The sequence below is a fragment of the Mesoplodon mirus genome (genome assembly GCF_964341445.2).
Source record: "Mesoplodon mirus genome assembly, chromosome: 18".
Taxonomy (NCBI): Eukaryota; Metazoa; Chordata; class Mammalia; order Artiodactyla; family Ziphiidae; genus Mesoplodon; species Mesoplodon mirus.
The window spans coordinates 31,179,955-31,195,623 of record NC_138994.1 but is presented as its reverse complement, the minus strand read 5'-3'; positions in this window follow the sequence as shown (position 1 = coordinate 31,195,623).

The following is a 15,669-nucleotide window of genomic DNA, read 5'->3' as shown; positions in this document are numbered from 1 at the left end:
CCGGACGAGTCACAAGTTCTTTCCACTTGAACCTCTATGTCGGCACCCCTGCAGCCCTCTGAACATCCTCCCTCCTCCATCTCTGAAGTCAAAGGGGCAGCAGTCCAAGCACTGGGCTCCCTTGAGGTCCTTCCTGGACGGCCTTCCTCTCTCGGGGCCCTGGCCGTACCGCGCCTACTTGGCCTGCGGATCTGGGATGTGAGTCCAGTCCGCGCGGGCATGGGGAGGGAGGGAGGGAGTGCCTCCCTACCTGCCAGGTGGGATCAGCGTGGCGGAAGTAACAGAAGTTGTCCGTGATCCACTTGTAGATGGCCGACAGGGTGATCTTGGTGGCCTTGCTGGCCTGCATGGCCATGCAGATGAGCGTGGCATACGAGTAGGGCGGCTTCACGTGCGGGTTGGTGGCGTAGTCCACGTCGTCGGGAGGCGAGGCCTGCAGCCCCGAGGGGGCGCTCCGCGGCGTGCAGGAGGACGTGGGCTTGCCGGGTGTGTGCGGCTGCCCCAGGCAGGCGGGGTCCGCCGCCAGGGGAGACCCCGGCTCGGCCGAGCCTGCCAGCTCGTGGGAGCCGTGGGGGTCGGTGTCCCCCGAAGGCAGGGCGGGGAGCTCGGCGTTGAGAATGGAGAATTCCTGCAGCCACTGCAGGCTGGTCAGGCTGTCATTCAGGGCGTTGGACTCCTCCAGGCCGCCTTCCGGTCCGGCCTCCTCCGCTGCCCCTGCTCCCGAGATGCGTAGCCAGCTCTCCGCCATATCTGCGGGGACTCTCCGAGGGGCCTGTCAACATCCACGAGCCGAGCCGAGGGTGGCCGCCGAGCTCTCCGGCCCGCTGACTCCCGCGGCTTCAGTTACGCAGCCTCCCGGAAGCGGGCTTCCATCCCGCGATCCGGGGGTAGCCTCCTCCAAATGGAATGTGGTGCCTGCGGGGACCAGAGCTGGAACTGAGCCCTCTTTCCCCACCCCCGAGGGGAGAGTGTGGGCGAGGGGGGAGGCTCTTACTAAAACCCTTCCTGCAGCTGGGGAGGATCTTTTACTGCCGAGTTCTGGGAAACAGAAGGTGTGCCCGGTGCTCCGACCCACACGGGGTTCGCCTCGCTCTTTTCCTCTTGGATCTTTTAGAGGAGACTTAATTAGCCCAACGAGGGAATAGTGTAGGGGCATGCGAGGCCACCCCTTTCTCCCTCAAAGCGGGGAATTAACCCCCTTCTCTCCGTCCACAACCAACGGAAATGGGGCGAGAGAGTCCAGGAGGGCAGTACGACGGGTCGGGGGGCGGGGGAGGTCGTCTGATCTTTGAAAAGGGATATTAGGATGGGGCTCAAGGGGAAGGAAGGAAACAATACAGAGAGTTATAAGGGGGCGGGAAGTGAGTGTCCCCCAAACGCCTCTGATGTCAGTCCCCGGGCCCACCACTTCCGTCGGGGACGGATGGGAGAGCGGGCTGGTACTGACGCCCTCCCTTCCCACGGCCTGCAGCCCTCCCCGTCCCTTACCTGGCTCAGAGCGCAGCCCTGGCCAAAGGAAGCTTCTCAAAGAAATTCCTCGCACCGCCCACCCTCACCGCGGCTCTCTGCTCCCAGCTCCAGGGCCCAGCCAGCAATCATCGTCGCCACTCACGCCCGCCGGCGCCTCTCTGAAAGCCAGCAGCCCGGGGACCGGCACTCAGTAGCCGCTCGCAAGGCGTGTCCTGCTGCCGTGGCGACGTCCCGCCCATATAAACAGCTTCCGCTTCTGCCATTGGCCAGGGCGTCTCCAAAGAGACCGCGGGCTCTTAACCGCTCTCTCACGCGGTAACTCTCTTCCAGCTCCCTCCTGCCGCCCTCTCTGGCGCTCGACCCAGCCCCTTACCCGCCACCTCGTCCCGGCTCCGCGCATTCCCGCCCGAGGGCCCCGCGCAGGGCTCGGAGAGGCGCGCGGCTCGGCGCTCCCGCAGAGGCTCCGGGGCCCTCGGCGAGCAGGACGCCGCGCGAACCGTACTCCGCCCCACCTCCTTCCCATCTGGGCTGCTCAGAGGTGGCGACGGCTCCTGGGATGCAGCCCCTGGTGGGGGGCCAGGGCTGTGTGCATGCTTGGGGCTTTCCTTTCCTCTCCTCTGGGCTGCGAGTGGCACTTCCTCACGTTTCTGCGGCCTGTCCCGGTCTCCCGACCCAGTGTCGTCTTGGTGCCCGCAAGCAGGTCTGACTCTCCGATGCCACCTGCCGCTCAGGTCCGCAGAAACCGCAACCCCGGTCGCAGACACCAGAAGGTGGCTAGGGTAATCCAGTGTTTCCCGGTAAGCGCTCCCTCCCCGCCCCGTTCTCAGCAAGATTCCCAGAAGCTGACATTCCAGAGGCTTCTTCGGAAGTGCTCTCCCTCCTTTCCAGATAGCTGAGGAAACAGAGCCGGTGGGTGAAACCCCGGAAAGCCGTGGACTTGCCAAATTCTTTGACTGGGGTCATTTGCCCCATTAATTTCACCAGCCTTTAAGTGACGGACTAACGGTGGACTGTGGTCCTTCCTCCTCCTCTCCCCCAGCCTCCCTCCAGTCACCAGCTTTCCTGCTCTTCAGTTATTGAGGAGCTGCAGTTGGAAGTTCTCTGGTTGAAGGGGGTGGGGTTCGGGATGGGGGGGGGTGGAGGAGAGGACTCCTTATCAGGCCTCTGCGCAGGAGCTGTGCCCGGAGGATGGTACACCAGCTTCCACGCAGAAACATGTCTTTCCCTCTACCCCTTGCCCTCTCTCACTCCTCCATGTACAGCTTGTCTTGAGTCAAAGTATTAAAGACATGCTGGAGAAAGTCGGACAGAAACTTTCACAAATAAGCCAACTGCGCAGTTAACAGCTCTTCTTCCCTCGTGAACAGTTTTATTCATTTTTAAGAATCATGCAGCAGTCCACAAATATTGCATCCTTGACGTCCCCACTGTAGTGTGCCCATGAGTGTACTCCAGGGAGTGAGGGGTACACAGATGGCACAACAGTACACACATATTTACACACACTAGGTGTGCAGATCCTAAAGCACAGTGAGCAAGCAGCATGCCAAGGTCAGGTGAACAGGACAAAAACCCTCCCCAGGTGAGATGGCTTAACGTGTGTGGATCCGTGCCCAGGAGACGCCCCATCGTTGGCATGGCCTCTGGTAGGATGGGACTGGGGAGGAGAAGGAAAAAGGGCTCTGTGAGAAGGCTGGGATCACCACACCACCCGGAAGTGAGCTCATAGGTGAGCTCCGACTTGAGTGTGGCAGGAAGGAACCCCAGGCCTCCGGTTAGTCTGTGTCCTTGTGTGAGAAACCAGGCCCCGTCATATTCTCTGTGGGTCAACTGCTAACAACATGACCATCTCCAGATGATGACTGGGGCGGCTGTCCTGTTCCCCGACCAGGCTCTGTGCCCTGTTCCCTGATCCCAGCCCTTTTGGATGGGATATTTCTGCTCGCCAAAGAGCTAAATGAGGGCAAAGAGGTGAGGGGATGGGGGAGAGAGCAGGAACTGTCTGAGAAACAGGAGTGAAGGGCCACTTCTCACCCGGGTATGTCTTGGTTATGGAACCAAGGCCTTGAGGAATCTCTCTGAGCCTCTTCCTGGGAGAAGACAGACCCTCCAGAAAGGGTGAAGACAATGGCTTCCTCTTAGGGTTCCTGGCCACTGTGGCGACTGTTTACCTACATCTCCTTCATCTCAGGTAACACCACACTCTGAATACTACCTGCCGGGAGAGGAGGTGGATCTGTATGCCACCACCCCAGGCTCAGGGAGAGTCCCCTTCCCTAGTGCTTCTGGGGCTCAGATTTCAAGGAAATCAGGAAGTGTGGTTATTGCTGGAATCATCAATATGAAAGGGTCTGTAAGAATGTTTCGGGGAAAGAAAGGACATTAAATGGGGCCTGAAACAGCAGAGCCCACTGCAGGATTTCAGAGCGGGTGGACACCGGAACTCAAGGCAGAAGCTGAGATTTGGCTTGGCTCATGTAGTGTCTGTCAGGACCACAGGCCTCCGCCTGCCCACCCCCAGGGCAGGATGTGAACCACAACCACCAGGCAGTGAGGGTCACCACGCACCTGACGGCACAAGGCAGCCACACAGGAGGTGCAAAAGATCCCCCGGCACTGGGCTCTCTTTGAGGCCTTGGGAAGGACCATGAAAAGTTCCTCTAGGGCAACAATTCCAACTACTAATTCAGGCCATCATGGTGGGCATAGCCTAGGGCTCTGTCACATCTCAGCCTCACAAACTGTTGGATCCCACTTTGCTTCTCAATCTCATGCTCCACTAACTAACCACCTCTTCCAAAAGCCAGCAGACAATGCATCTATCAGAGAGCTATGAGGAATCCATTGATAACACTAGTGTTGAGAGACGAACAGCCAACAGCTTACGGTCTTGCTGTTTCAGACTGTTATTTATATGCCTACACTGCACTGGGGTGGGGTGGACATGTGATTTGAACAATATCTCTAAATCTCTGATGAGCCTATGGAAGGCAGTACCTCCGGCTCCCCCCATCAGGCTCAGCTGATCTGGAGGACAGGGGAGGAAAACCGGTGGGATGGGGAGCCTCCCAGACCACCACTGACCCCAGCTCAGCCCTTCCCCCAACCTCCTTTGGGGTTCCTGGGCACCAAATGAGAACCACCGGTCCACCCCTCTCTCAGCTTCTTTCTTCAACTCTTTCAGAAAAGCGGGGTGGAGACGGGGGCAGCAGGGGTAAGAATGCCACCTGACAGGGCGGTAGTGATGAAACGTGATAATATACGACAGTCCCTAACAAGTGCCTGGTACATCGAGGGGGTCAAAAATGCCTTTGCAGTGTCACCTTAGGATGGAGCCCCAGGCCTTCCTGAGTGCACCTGATCATAAAGAACTCCCCGGTAGGTCATCATGTAACTGAGGGGTTCTCAGATTCAAGGCCTCCTTCCTAAGCAGACACACGAGGCATAGCCTCTGCTACCAGAAGCAAGAACTGTTTTCCCAACCAACCTTCTGGTGGTTGCCACTGCTTCTTGTCCTTGAGAGAGGAGTTCCTAATGCATTTTGAGGGAAACCCCACTTACAGTGCAATATGGCTTTCCCTTCTCACAGGAGTCATCCCCCAACGCCACCCCAATCTGCAGGTCTCAGATTGGTTATGATGTCCCAGAGACTAGAAAATGCCAGATGGGTGTTTGTAATGAAGTCACCCAAACTCTTGAGTCTTCTTGGTCTACCTCCTAAGGAGAGAAAAAAAAAAAAGATACACAAGAAATAACCAGTCTGTAGAGCACAGCTCCACCTGAAGATCAAGATACAGTGGAAACATTCCAGAGACTCTCTGCAAAGGGTCTCGTGAGCTGCAGTTCGAGTGGCTTTAGCCGACAAGGAGAAAAGAGGTTTCCAGTCCCTTCTGAGAGGGGAAGGATCACGGTTGCGGAAGAAGATGAGTCTGGGAGAAGGGTCAGGGGCCCTCAGCATCCAGCTTTCACGTGGGTCTAAAAAGTCTCCGTGTGTCTTGCTGAGGATGCCCAGGAGGTCAGTGGTGCCATGAGGCCAGGATGGGATGTGAGAACGGGAGGAGAGCCCTGGTACAGGGGCTAAGGCTCTCAGATGGCCAAAGGATCCCACACGCAGAGCCTGTTCTCGGGGTCCTCCAGGCTGCCAGAAGATGGGCGTCTGCGCTGCGTGTTCCGACGACTGACCACGTTGTCGTCAGCCTGCCAGGCACCTGAGAAGAGGAAAGGAAGGTTACCGGACCTTTGGTTTGGTGCCGATGGTGTCTCTGGCAGGACAGTCCGGGAGTTTGGCACGAAAGCTGGCAAGATGCGCATTAGCTGGAACTCCCACAGGGTGCAAACCACAGCACGTGAATCTTGGGAGCAGTGGCGTCCACTGGGCGAGGGACAGTCATGGCCACTGTGGCCCACTGATGGAGGGACATGCAGGATGGTCCTTGTTTTGTGAGCTTGCCGTAGGATCCACCTTTGTATCTTTATTTGGTCTTGAAGTTTGCCTAAGTGTTACAGCGGACCAGGAAAAGAAACTGAGTCTGGCTGAGACTTTCACGAGAGCAGGAGGAGGTGAAGGGGAGGGAGAAGAGTGTGTTAATTTGGGCTCAGAGTTAGTGTTTGCTGTGGGGGCCAGGGTGGGGCAGGAAGGGACTGGCTGCCCAGCAGGGTGCCAGGGACCAAATGGCATGGCAGAGAACAGAGTGACAGCTGTTCCTCTCCTTCTGCACCCGAACAGCCCACCGAGAGTTGCTATCAGCTGGTGCTACCAACCCCAGGAGACATTAGCTCCAGAGCTTTGGGGTCCCCCGGGTACCATCCACGAAACTCATCATCTTCCCCCCTTGTCCTGCAGTTCCTGCACGAGAAGCACCCGCTGCCCATGCTGGAAACCCACTCTTGGTGCTTCTCTCTCCTTCATGCTCTGTATCCAATCCATCCTGACCTCCAGCTTGTTCAAGCTCTAGTAAGGTCTAAATCTGTAGTCAGAAAACCGGGATACAGCCCCAGCTTGTAACGTACTGACTGTGTGACCTTGGGCAGGTCACTGTACTTGGAGCCCTGGTTTTCCCATCCATCAGATGGGAGACAAGTACTTACACCCCAGGGATGCCGTGAGACTAAGCGAGGTGACATGGAAGAGTGGTGAGCAGGGCGCCTGACTCACAGAATGTGCGCGAAAACCATCCGCCCCCCAGGCCTTGTTCAGGCTACACTCATCTCCCCCAAGTCGTCCTCCCAGCCCACAGAATGACTCCATCTGATTCATTCCCCCCAGTGCAGCGAGATGGCCATTGTGAAGGGAGAGGATGAAGCCCTAACCCCCTGAGTTGGGGGAAAGCCTTCCATTCTCTGGCCGAGGACTGCTGAGCTGCCTCTTCCAGCACCTGCCCCCAGAAGGCGCCCCCTGAAGCCAGATGGGGTCCAGCGTGCTCCGAAGTGCTCCCCCACTGGCCCGTACCACCACCCCATTTCTCATGCTGTGTGGAAATTGCTGGATCCTCCAGCACACGGTGATCTCCTCCAGGGCAGAGCCGAGAGCCATGCCCTTCAGAGGGCTCAGTTCGTGGACGGAGCCGGCTGACCCTGGAGGGTGGGCGTGAGGCTCACTGCGTCACATTTGAGGGAGGCCACTCACAAATGTCTGGGGTCAGCTTCAGGTTAGGCCAGCCCAAGACACGAAACCCTTTAATGGCAGAAACACTAGGATTCAGCGGGTATAAATTGTGTATACCCATAAATGTCCTGGTGTGCTAATCCGCCCTAAGGCTCTAATAATAGTCTTGTGGAGGTGGACCCCAGGGGAAGGGGAGTGAGTGGGACAGGAAATGTTTAGGTATCTCTCACAGCCAGACGGAATGCGGGGATCTGTACTCCCTGGGGTTACCGGAGTCCGGCACATGGGTCCACAGTGCTTTACCGCTCTAAGGGTGACAGGATGAAGAGCAGGCAAGATTGCCCTTTTCAGTTAGGAACCCCCAGATGAAATAAGTTGTTCCTTCATTTTATATAATTTGGTAGATCTCATACTTATTCCTCTGTGTTTAATGGGCAGGACTCCGGAACTGCGGCTGTTTGGTAGGAACGACCAAAAGCAAATGGTAAACAGGAGAGAAGACACACACACACACACACACACACGCACGCACACACACAGAAACAAAGTGAAATCAAAACACTGCCGCAGCCTCGCCGCCACCACCACTGGCTGCCAGGCTGCCTGGCTCTGAATTCTTGAGTCCTTGCTACAAACACCACCGGTCCAGATTCTGAGCCAGGGCTGAAAACTGGCTCCTTCTGAAACAGCCTGAAGACTCAGACCTGAAGTCTCTGATCTCCCCAGCTTCTTGGTACAGTCGGTGGTGCTCTTTCCTCTAAAAAGGCTTCTGCCAGACCCTCGGCGAAACCCTGCTGCTCCGTGCATCCTGGATGCAGAAGGTAAGCCTGGAAGGCGCAGGAGGACTTCCTGAGCGAGTGCTACCATTCTGTCCAGCCCTCAGCCAGAAAAGGGAGCCTGGAGATTCAAAATCCTTCACGGGAGGTAGAGAAAGGTGGTTCCCACTTAATTCCCTCCTCAGGCTCAGAAACGGGGGAGTGAAGAGACCTCTAGAGGCAGATTTGGGGAGCACATCTAGGGGGATTCCACACACCTCTTTCCTGCCTCTACCCAGCCACTAATTAAATTTAAGATCTGTAACAGTTCCACCATCTTGTAGAGTTTCTCTCCAAGAAAAGAGAAAGTTAATTCCGATTTTTCCTTAGTATCTGCGAAGCATAACCCTTCCTAGTGGCGTCTTAGTCTTGGGTTATTTCAGGTCTCCATAAGTACTTTTCTTTTTTTGGCTGCACAGTGGCTTGGAAGATCTTAGTTCTCCGACCAGGGATTGAACCAGGCCACTGAAGTGAAAGTGCTGAGTCCTAACCACTGGGCGGCCAGGGAATTCCCTCCATAAGTACTTTTAGATTTCATCGGTATGCCCACTCCTGTCCAATGCCATCATTTAAAAACATCTGTATCGGGCTTCCCTGACGGCGCAGTGGTTGAGAGTCTCCCTGCCGATGCAGAGGACAAGGGTTTGTGCCCTGGTCCGGGAAAATCCCAAATGCCACGGAGCGGCTGGGCCCGTGAGCCATGGCCGCTGAGCCTGCGCGTCCAGAGCCTGTGCTCCGCAACGGGAGAGGCCACAACAGTGGGAGGCACGCGTACCACAAAAAACAAAACAAAACAAAACAAAAACATTTGTATTTCCACTAATAAACTCAAATTATCTTTGCTTTTTCCCATCACACCACCCAGAGCCTTTTCACAGAATTGTCACTGGTCCCCTGGCCACTATCCTGACGCCTGTGTGATACTCCATCAGGTTCCTTGGGGCCCCATCTACCGAGCATGGCCTCGCGATTATAGTCAGCTCATCACCTACAATGGTCAACTCAGATTTCCTCCCTTTGAGAACCTTGCAGAACAATCTCAGAACATACCATCGCCCCCCCACCTTGGTCTCGGGGCCAAAGAAGACCCACAGGCTTCTTAGCGGAAGAGGTGCTGGAATGACACAGGTGCTTTCTCAACATCACTCCCACAAGGGTGATGAGAGCAGCGAGGATGGGGACCTGAGCCATCCTTGCCGCGAGCTGGGGCTCCTGGCAGAGCACCTGTGGGCCTGGGGAGGGTGGACCATGGGGTGCTCCCCGGGCTCCCTCCTTGTGGGCGCTCCGTGAGGCGAGTGGCATCCGTGTGGGGAGGGAAACAGTGTGGAGAGGGAGACCAAGTGCCTGAGAAGCTGTCCTGATGGCCAAGCCAGCCTGAGGCACCTCAGTCATAGGAAGGAACTTTGAACTTACAGCTGAGCGTGGTGAGGTCTGTTGATTCCATGGGACCTACCACAGTGGATGCTCCTGTCATTAACCTGACATTAACCTGACAGATTCTTCCAGAGAGTTCCCCAGCTCTTTACTACCAGTGTGACGCTAACAGCAGAACCCGAGAAACATTTTACCAAGAGAGCAGATGCACTTTCCTTCTCCCGTAAGAGCCCTTGAGACCTCAGGGTGAGGCTACGATGCGACCCTCAACTCCCTCTCCCGGCAGGCGCCACTGTCATTCGGTTTCATGTCTGGCCTGAACGGTGAAGCCAGTTTAATCTGAGAAAGGCTGGCTCCCGAGATCACCGTAAAGAAGCCCAGGCATTGTTTTCCTTCCAGGCCTCGCTCTCCTGCCGCAATCCCAGAGTGGAATAAACATCCACCAGCAGGTTGGCCCGAAGGAGTTAGGGAGAGGAGGAAGCACAAGGCCTGGGGTCAGTTTCCACCAGCATGGGCGGCTAAAACAATTCCCAGGAGCTCTCTCTGCCAAACACGGGGGTTGGTGGGGAGCCACTGCGGGGAGGCAGGAGCCTAGATTCCTCTCTTGAAGCCCAGTGAGCGGCTGGCCGGCACAGCTGCCACAGACTCAGGGCGGAATGAGGGCAGAGATGGCATCTTCCCCAACTAGTGACCAAAACAAATCCTGCCTGTAACCTTTGCCACAGAAGCATCCCCGCTTTTGTGGAACAGGGATTAATCTAGTCTCACAAATATTTATTTTTCCTGGAAAATTTCAGCATATTAAATACAGGCTCTTGCCAGTTAGGAACGGAAGCCTCAGCGAGGGCCCCTCGGATGTGCGTGCGCCCAGCAAGCTTGGGGTTGGGTGTGGGTGAACATGAACTTTCACACGAAGTCTGGGTAACCTAAATGAGTTTCAAAATAAACAAACTGGACAGACAGACGTACATTTGGCAAAAAGACATGAGAAACAAATGGACAGACAGAAGCCAGGTAAAGAGTGGGAAGGCAGGAAGTGAAGTGTACCCTGGACCTCAGCCACTCTGGCCCAAGCCTGGCTGGGTCAACGCTAAGTGGGAAGGGACCGGAGAGCCCCTGGGAAGGCTGTGGGAGGCGTCTCTGGGGATTACGGCTTCCTCCACCACAAGCCTGCATGGGGCCAGAGGGGTGAGTACATGGGTCTTCTGCAAGCTGATGGAGAGTGGCAACCACAGGAGTTTGTGTCCCTCCAGCACCTGTAACCATGTTGCAAAGAGAGTAAAGCAATGGACCCATGACGGGACCTGGCTGTCCTGAAGCTTAAACATGTCCAGGGCATGTTTAAGAGATTACAGACCACGCAACATGAAGGCAGTCTCTGCTGTGAACCAAGGAGGGGCAATTTGGACCTAGTCCACCAGGCAAGACGTGGCTTTAGAGCCATGGTTGGTGAAGCCCTTGGTGAGCATGGAGCAGAGAGACATCAGTGCCCAGAGTGTGACTGACAGGTGGGCTCCTCCTGAGAACTCATCCTGGATTCAGTTTAGTGTCATGAGAAGGAATAAGGGGCACGTTGATGGCCCTGATTGAATTTATAGAGTTAGGGCTCCAGGGAGAAGAGTTACCCTCGACCCCTGATCGTTCCTTTGGGATCCAAATCTAGGGAGCACAAGGCAACTGGTGGTAGCCCAGGGCTCACTGGGTCACAGAGCTAGTCTATAAAATGCTGGCATTGAAATTCCTCTCTGATCCTAACTAAACACTCTCCTTTGAGTGGCTACAGGTTCCCTTTTCAAGGGCTCAGGCTCTCTTTCCAAGACCTTATCACAGAGGCCGTGTCTGCCTTAAACTGCCTGTTGATGGAAACAAGACCAGGCCCCCTGCCATGGGATCTGCAAGATCATGATGGAGTGGGCACGGTCAGGTCAAATCGGAAGGCTTTGGAGGTATTTTTGTGCCTTTCTCCATGCCCAAATAGATTCGCTTAGAGCAGAGTCGCTCTTTGCCCAAGGACTCTCCCAAGGCTGCCTCACTTCCTTTCAGCAACTGGCTCCCAGCACCTTAGCAAAGCCCATGCCTTCTTGCAGGAACTGCAGGGCAGGAGATGGGTGTCCCAGGGTGAGAGCAGGGGTGCGAGCAGGGGAGCGTCTCCCACCAAGTTCATGTTCAGCAGACTGCCACTCACCGGCTAAGCAGACCGCAGAGCACAGCTTATTGTCCAGTGCTTTCATGCTGGCGATGTCAAAGTCATTGTTATTGTCACACTCCATACCTAGAAATGCGAATGTCCTCTGGCCTCTAACGGAGTTAAGGCAGTTAGAGAGGACCTGGCTGTGTTTTTCTCTGCTTTGCTGTCCTTAAAATAAAAATCTTAAGGATGGAGACAAAAAACATCAAATCATATGTTAAAAAAAAGACAATAATTAAGTGGGGAGAGAGGACAATAAAGGAAACTGCGTGGGTACGTTTATGTTCTCGCTCTGTTCTGCTCTGTTTCCTTAACTGGCCCCTTTCCAGCCTTCGTTCCAGGGAAATCAGACCCTGGGGAGGTCTGTGGGATTCGGACACGCAGACCCGGGCCCAGAGCAGAGTCTAAGCCAGGCTGGAAGAGCTAGGAGAGCCACGGGGGAAGTGACCCCGGGCTCAGGCCTGTGTCTGTCGGTGCACGTGAGGTGTGTTTATGACCACAAGGCTCTGCGAAATGACTAATACATAAAATGGAAATTAAAGGTCTTTGGTCCCGTAATTTTGCACCTCAAATCAAAGAATCGCATTGCTTGCAAAATTATGATTTATTTTCTTTGAGACTTAATTTTCTATTCTGAAGATGTTTTAAGGGGCTGACCAGAAACCTACAGTCGTGTAAGATGGGAAGGGGACAATTTTAGATGTTATTTTTTCAAGCCCCCACCCGGTTTTTTTTTCCTTGGTGAAAGGGAGAGGAAGAAACATACATCTACTGTGTACAGCATGTCAGGTGGAAACCACATATGGAATGTCAGGCGGAAACCACGTACTGCCCTGTGCCTTTTAGAAGCAAATATTCTACTGGGGACGACAATCACAATGGAGAACTCAGAGCCTTGCGCCCTGAAGACATCAACCGAGGAGAGGTGGCGCCCAACTCCGGCTTGGTTGGCGTGCACGTGCGGCAGAGGCACAGCCTGGGCGACCACCCCTCCTCCGGCACTACTTGGCCAGGAGAGAGTGGTCATGTGCACATGCGCACACCCTGCACACCACACAACCCCCCAAGCAACTGCCATGGCCAAAGCAGAAGCGACTAGCATGACATCTGCATCCAGGCTGGGATCCAGGTTTGCTCTGGAGGTTGCCCTTCTGTGGAGGCACCTCAGAGGAGCAGACGGAAGAGACACCGGTTCCTGGGACGCCTGGTCCTACAATCCCAGGTGGGATTCCCAGCTCGCCTACCCTCCCCCCCCCGCCACTTCCTTGCTCTATATGTAGGTCGTTCCTTCGCTTCTCGGCTTACTAGAAACCAAATTCTTCCGACTGAAGATATGATTGACCTTATTTACAAAACAGAAATAGAGTCACAGGTGTAGAAAACAAACTTATGGTTATGGCGGGGGGCAAGGGAGGGGAGGGATACATTGGGAGATTGGGATTGACATATACACACTACTATATATAAAATAGATAACTAATAAGGACCTGCTGTAGAGCACAGGGGACTCTACTCAGTACCCTGTAATTGCCTATATGGGAAAAGAATCTAAAAAAAGAGTGGATATATGTATATGTATAGTTGATTCACGTTGCTGTACAGCAGAAACTAACACAACATTGTAAACCAACTCTTCCAATTAAAAAAAATATCTACTTGAGGCCTGAATGATGGTAAAGAGACTCGTTCCAATAGCCTACAAACACTAGTGTACGCTGAGCTGCTAACGTCTCTTCACCTCACCTTTGCTGTGCCGCCAGGGCTGTGATCCTTCTGCTACTGTAACATCAGCCGTTTTCTTCACTAAAGCAGGAAAACCTACTGCCTAACAGTCGGTTCCCCCAAGGGGAGGAAGCTGTTCTCCTGCTGCAGCTGAACTTTGGGGCTGCTAGAGCAGTTCTGTGAGACTCGGCTGAGAAGCTGAAGCAGGAAGGAAGGTGATGGCAGTTGCCCAAGAAGCTTCAGGATCTACTCAACGTAGATGGAGAACTCCACGTGTCTTCTGCAGCCTTGGCTCAGAGGCCCAGAAAGAGCCAGGAAGGCTGCTGAGGTCCTCAGATACCCTGCTTGCTTTGATATTCCATCAAGAAGACAACCTTTCCCCAAAGCCACACCCTTGAGCAGTGCCACCAAGTCACACCAGTGCCCCTTTCTCTACCCTTCAGAGAATACCCGGGAAAGAAATATAATAAAAGGGAGCAAAAGACCAGGTCTTTTACCATCTTCTTGTGTGGGTGATCCGTCCTCTTCTTCTAGAACCTCATTTCCCTAGGACAGAAGGAAGGCACATAAAGCAGTGAAATGAGCCTACTGATGGTCAGAAGACAGAACTAATCACCCTCCTGGTATCCATACATTTCCTGTCTGTGTGAGATGGCTGGGAGGCCCAGCAGAGGCAGATTTTGCTTGGCGAGGCAGGATCGGCCCGTAGGGACCAGGTCTGAGGCACGTTCCAGAGGGACCAGGTCTGAGGCACCTTACAGAGGGACCCTGGGACTGTCAGGAATAGCCTTGGTTATAGTTTAGCTCACACTGTTTCTCTCAGGTGGAAATCAAAGTTGTCAAATGAAAAAGCAAACCGTGAGATCATAAAACTTTCAGGAACCCTTTAGGATCCCCAATCCCATCCAGATACTCCTTTGAGAACATCTGGCTCAAGAGAAAGTTGTAGAGTCCCCACTGGGAGCTGGGCATTCCATATACTTCAGGCACACCTCCGTCAGAGCACTTCTCACGCTGAGTTATAACTCTGATTCCTCTATCAGATGGAGCTCCGGGATGGGTGGGATGGGTGGATTGGGGGTGTGGGCAGGCAAAAGCCATGTCACTCGGTCTTTGTGTCCCCCAGTGCCAGGAAGATGTGAGATGCCTGTGCCAGGTAAATACTAAGTGAATTGGAGGACAAACACCCTCTCAAGGGTCTGGCCTGGAAGACTTCCCTCTGGAACTCACCCCACGCCTATTACGCTGAGACCAGCGCCCTCTGCTAACCGGACAGTCCCTCTGCTCTGCACCCTGCCTCTAACAGATCCAAGTGCACCACCTTGGAAGGCTTCTTCCAGAAGAGCCCCCATCCTATTTGCATCCTGTGCCAGCGCCGGCAGTCCCTCTGACCGGGGAGGGGCACCAGTGTCCACCTTGCTCTTACCTCTGCATCCTGCTCTTCAGCGGTGGCGACGAGGCCCGCAAAGTTGCAGTCTGGAGACGCCGCTGGCGTCACCTGCAAAGGAGCAACAAAAGTCAAGGTGCAGATGCCACCGGCTCTCCTACCCAGCTCGCCTGGCAGCAAACCGAAACCAAGTCCTCAGGACAGAAGTGGTGCCACATGGAAGATCACATCTGAGGGAGTCTGTGATTCAACAACCCGGTACCGTGTTTTCCAGGGCTCCCCTCCCGAGCACTGGGGGGCTTTGCCGATCTCCCTGGCAGGCCCTGGACTGAGCTCCTTGGGACTCGAGTACAGAGCAGAGCAGAGCGGCGAGGGCGATCCCATGCTCCTCTCTTACGTCTCCTTCTTCTGAGGGGGTCCTGCTGGCGGCCCGGGGGCAGGGGAGAGCCTCCCCGTCCTCTTCCGTGCCAGGGGCGATGTAGGAGCCGGACATGGAGGAGACGGTGTCGGTGCTGATCTGGGAGGACACCATGGACATGACCTTCCTTCTTCAAGTCTGGGTCCCCAGTATGTTGAGGGGGGCAGAGGCGGGGAGAAGAGTGTTTCCTGCCCTCAGCTCAGCTCTTCAGGAGGCCTGGCGCATTTGCTTCAGGCCAGCATGGAATCCCATCCCGGGGGCCTTCCCGTCACTGGAGCTGGGGGTGGCCTGTCCCGTGGGCAGACGGCGAGGGTCCCCAAACACTGAGTTCCTGAACATTGCCCCTCATCCCTTTCCTGGCTGGCCATACATGGGGGAGGGAGGATAGGGAAGAGGTGGAAAGTGAGGAGACAGCAAGCTGGCTTCTTGCTTCGGGAAGGGACTGTACCACACCTGAGGGTGAAGTGGCTGAAGGGCTTCTCACCTCAAAAGTGGAGATCAAAGGAAATGCGAAACCTGCCCAGAGAGCTTGAGTCATGGGCTCAAAGCCACACAGGGCAAAAGAGAAAGGACAACTCAGTGCAACATGGGGTCCTGGATTGGGATGCTGGAATGGAGAGGAGCATTCCTGGGGTGATCTGCAAGACGTGAAGGGGGTCTGCGGTTACATGGGATTACCAGGTCAGTGTT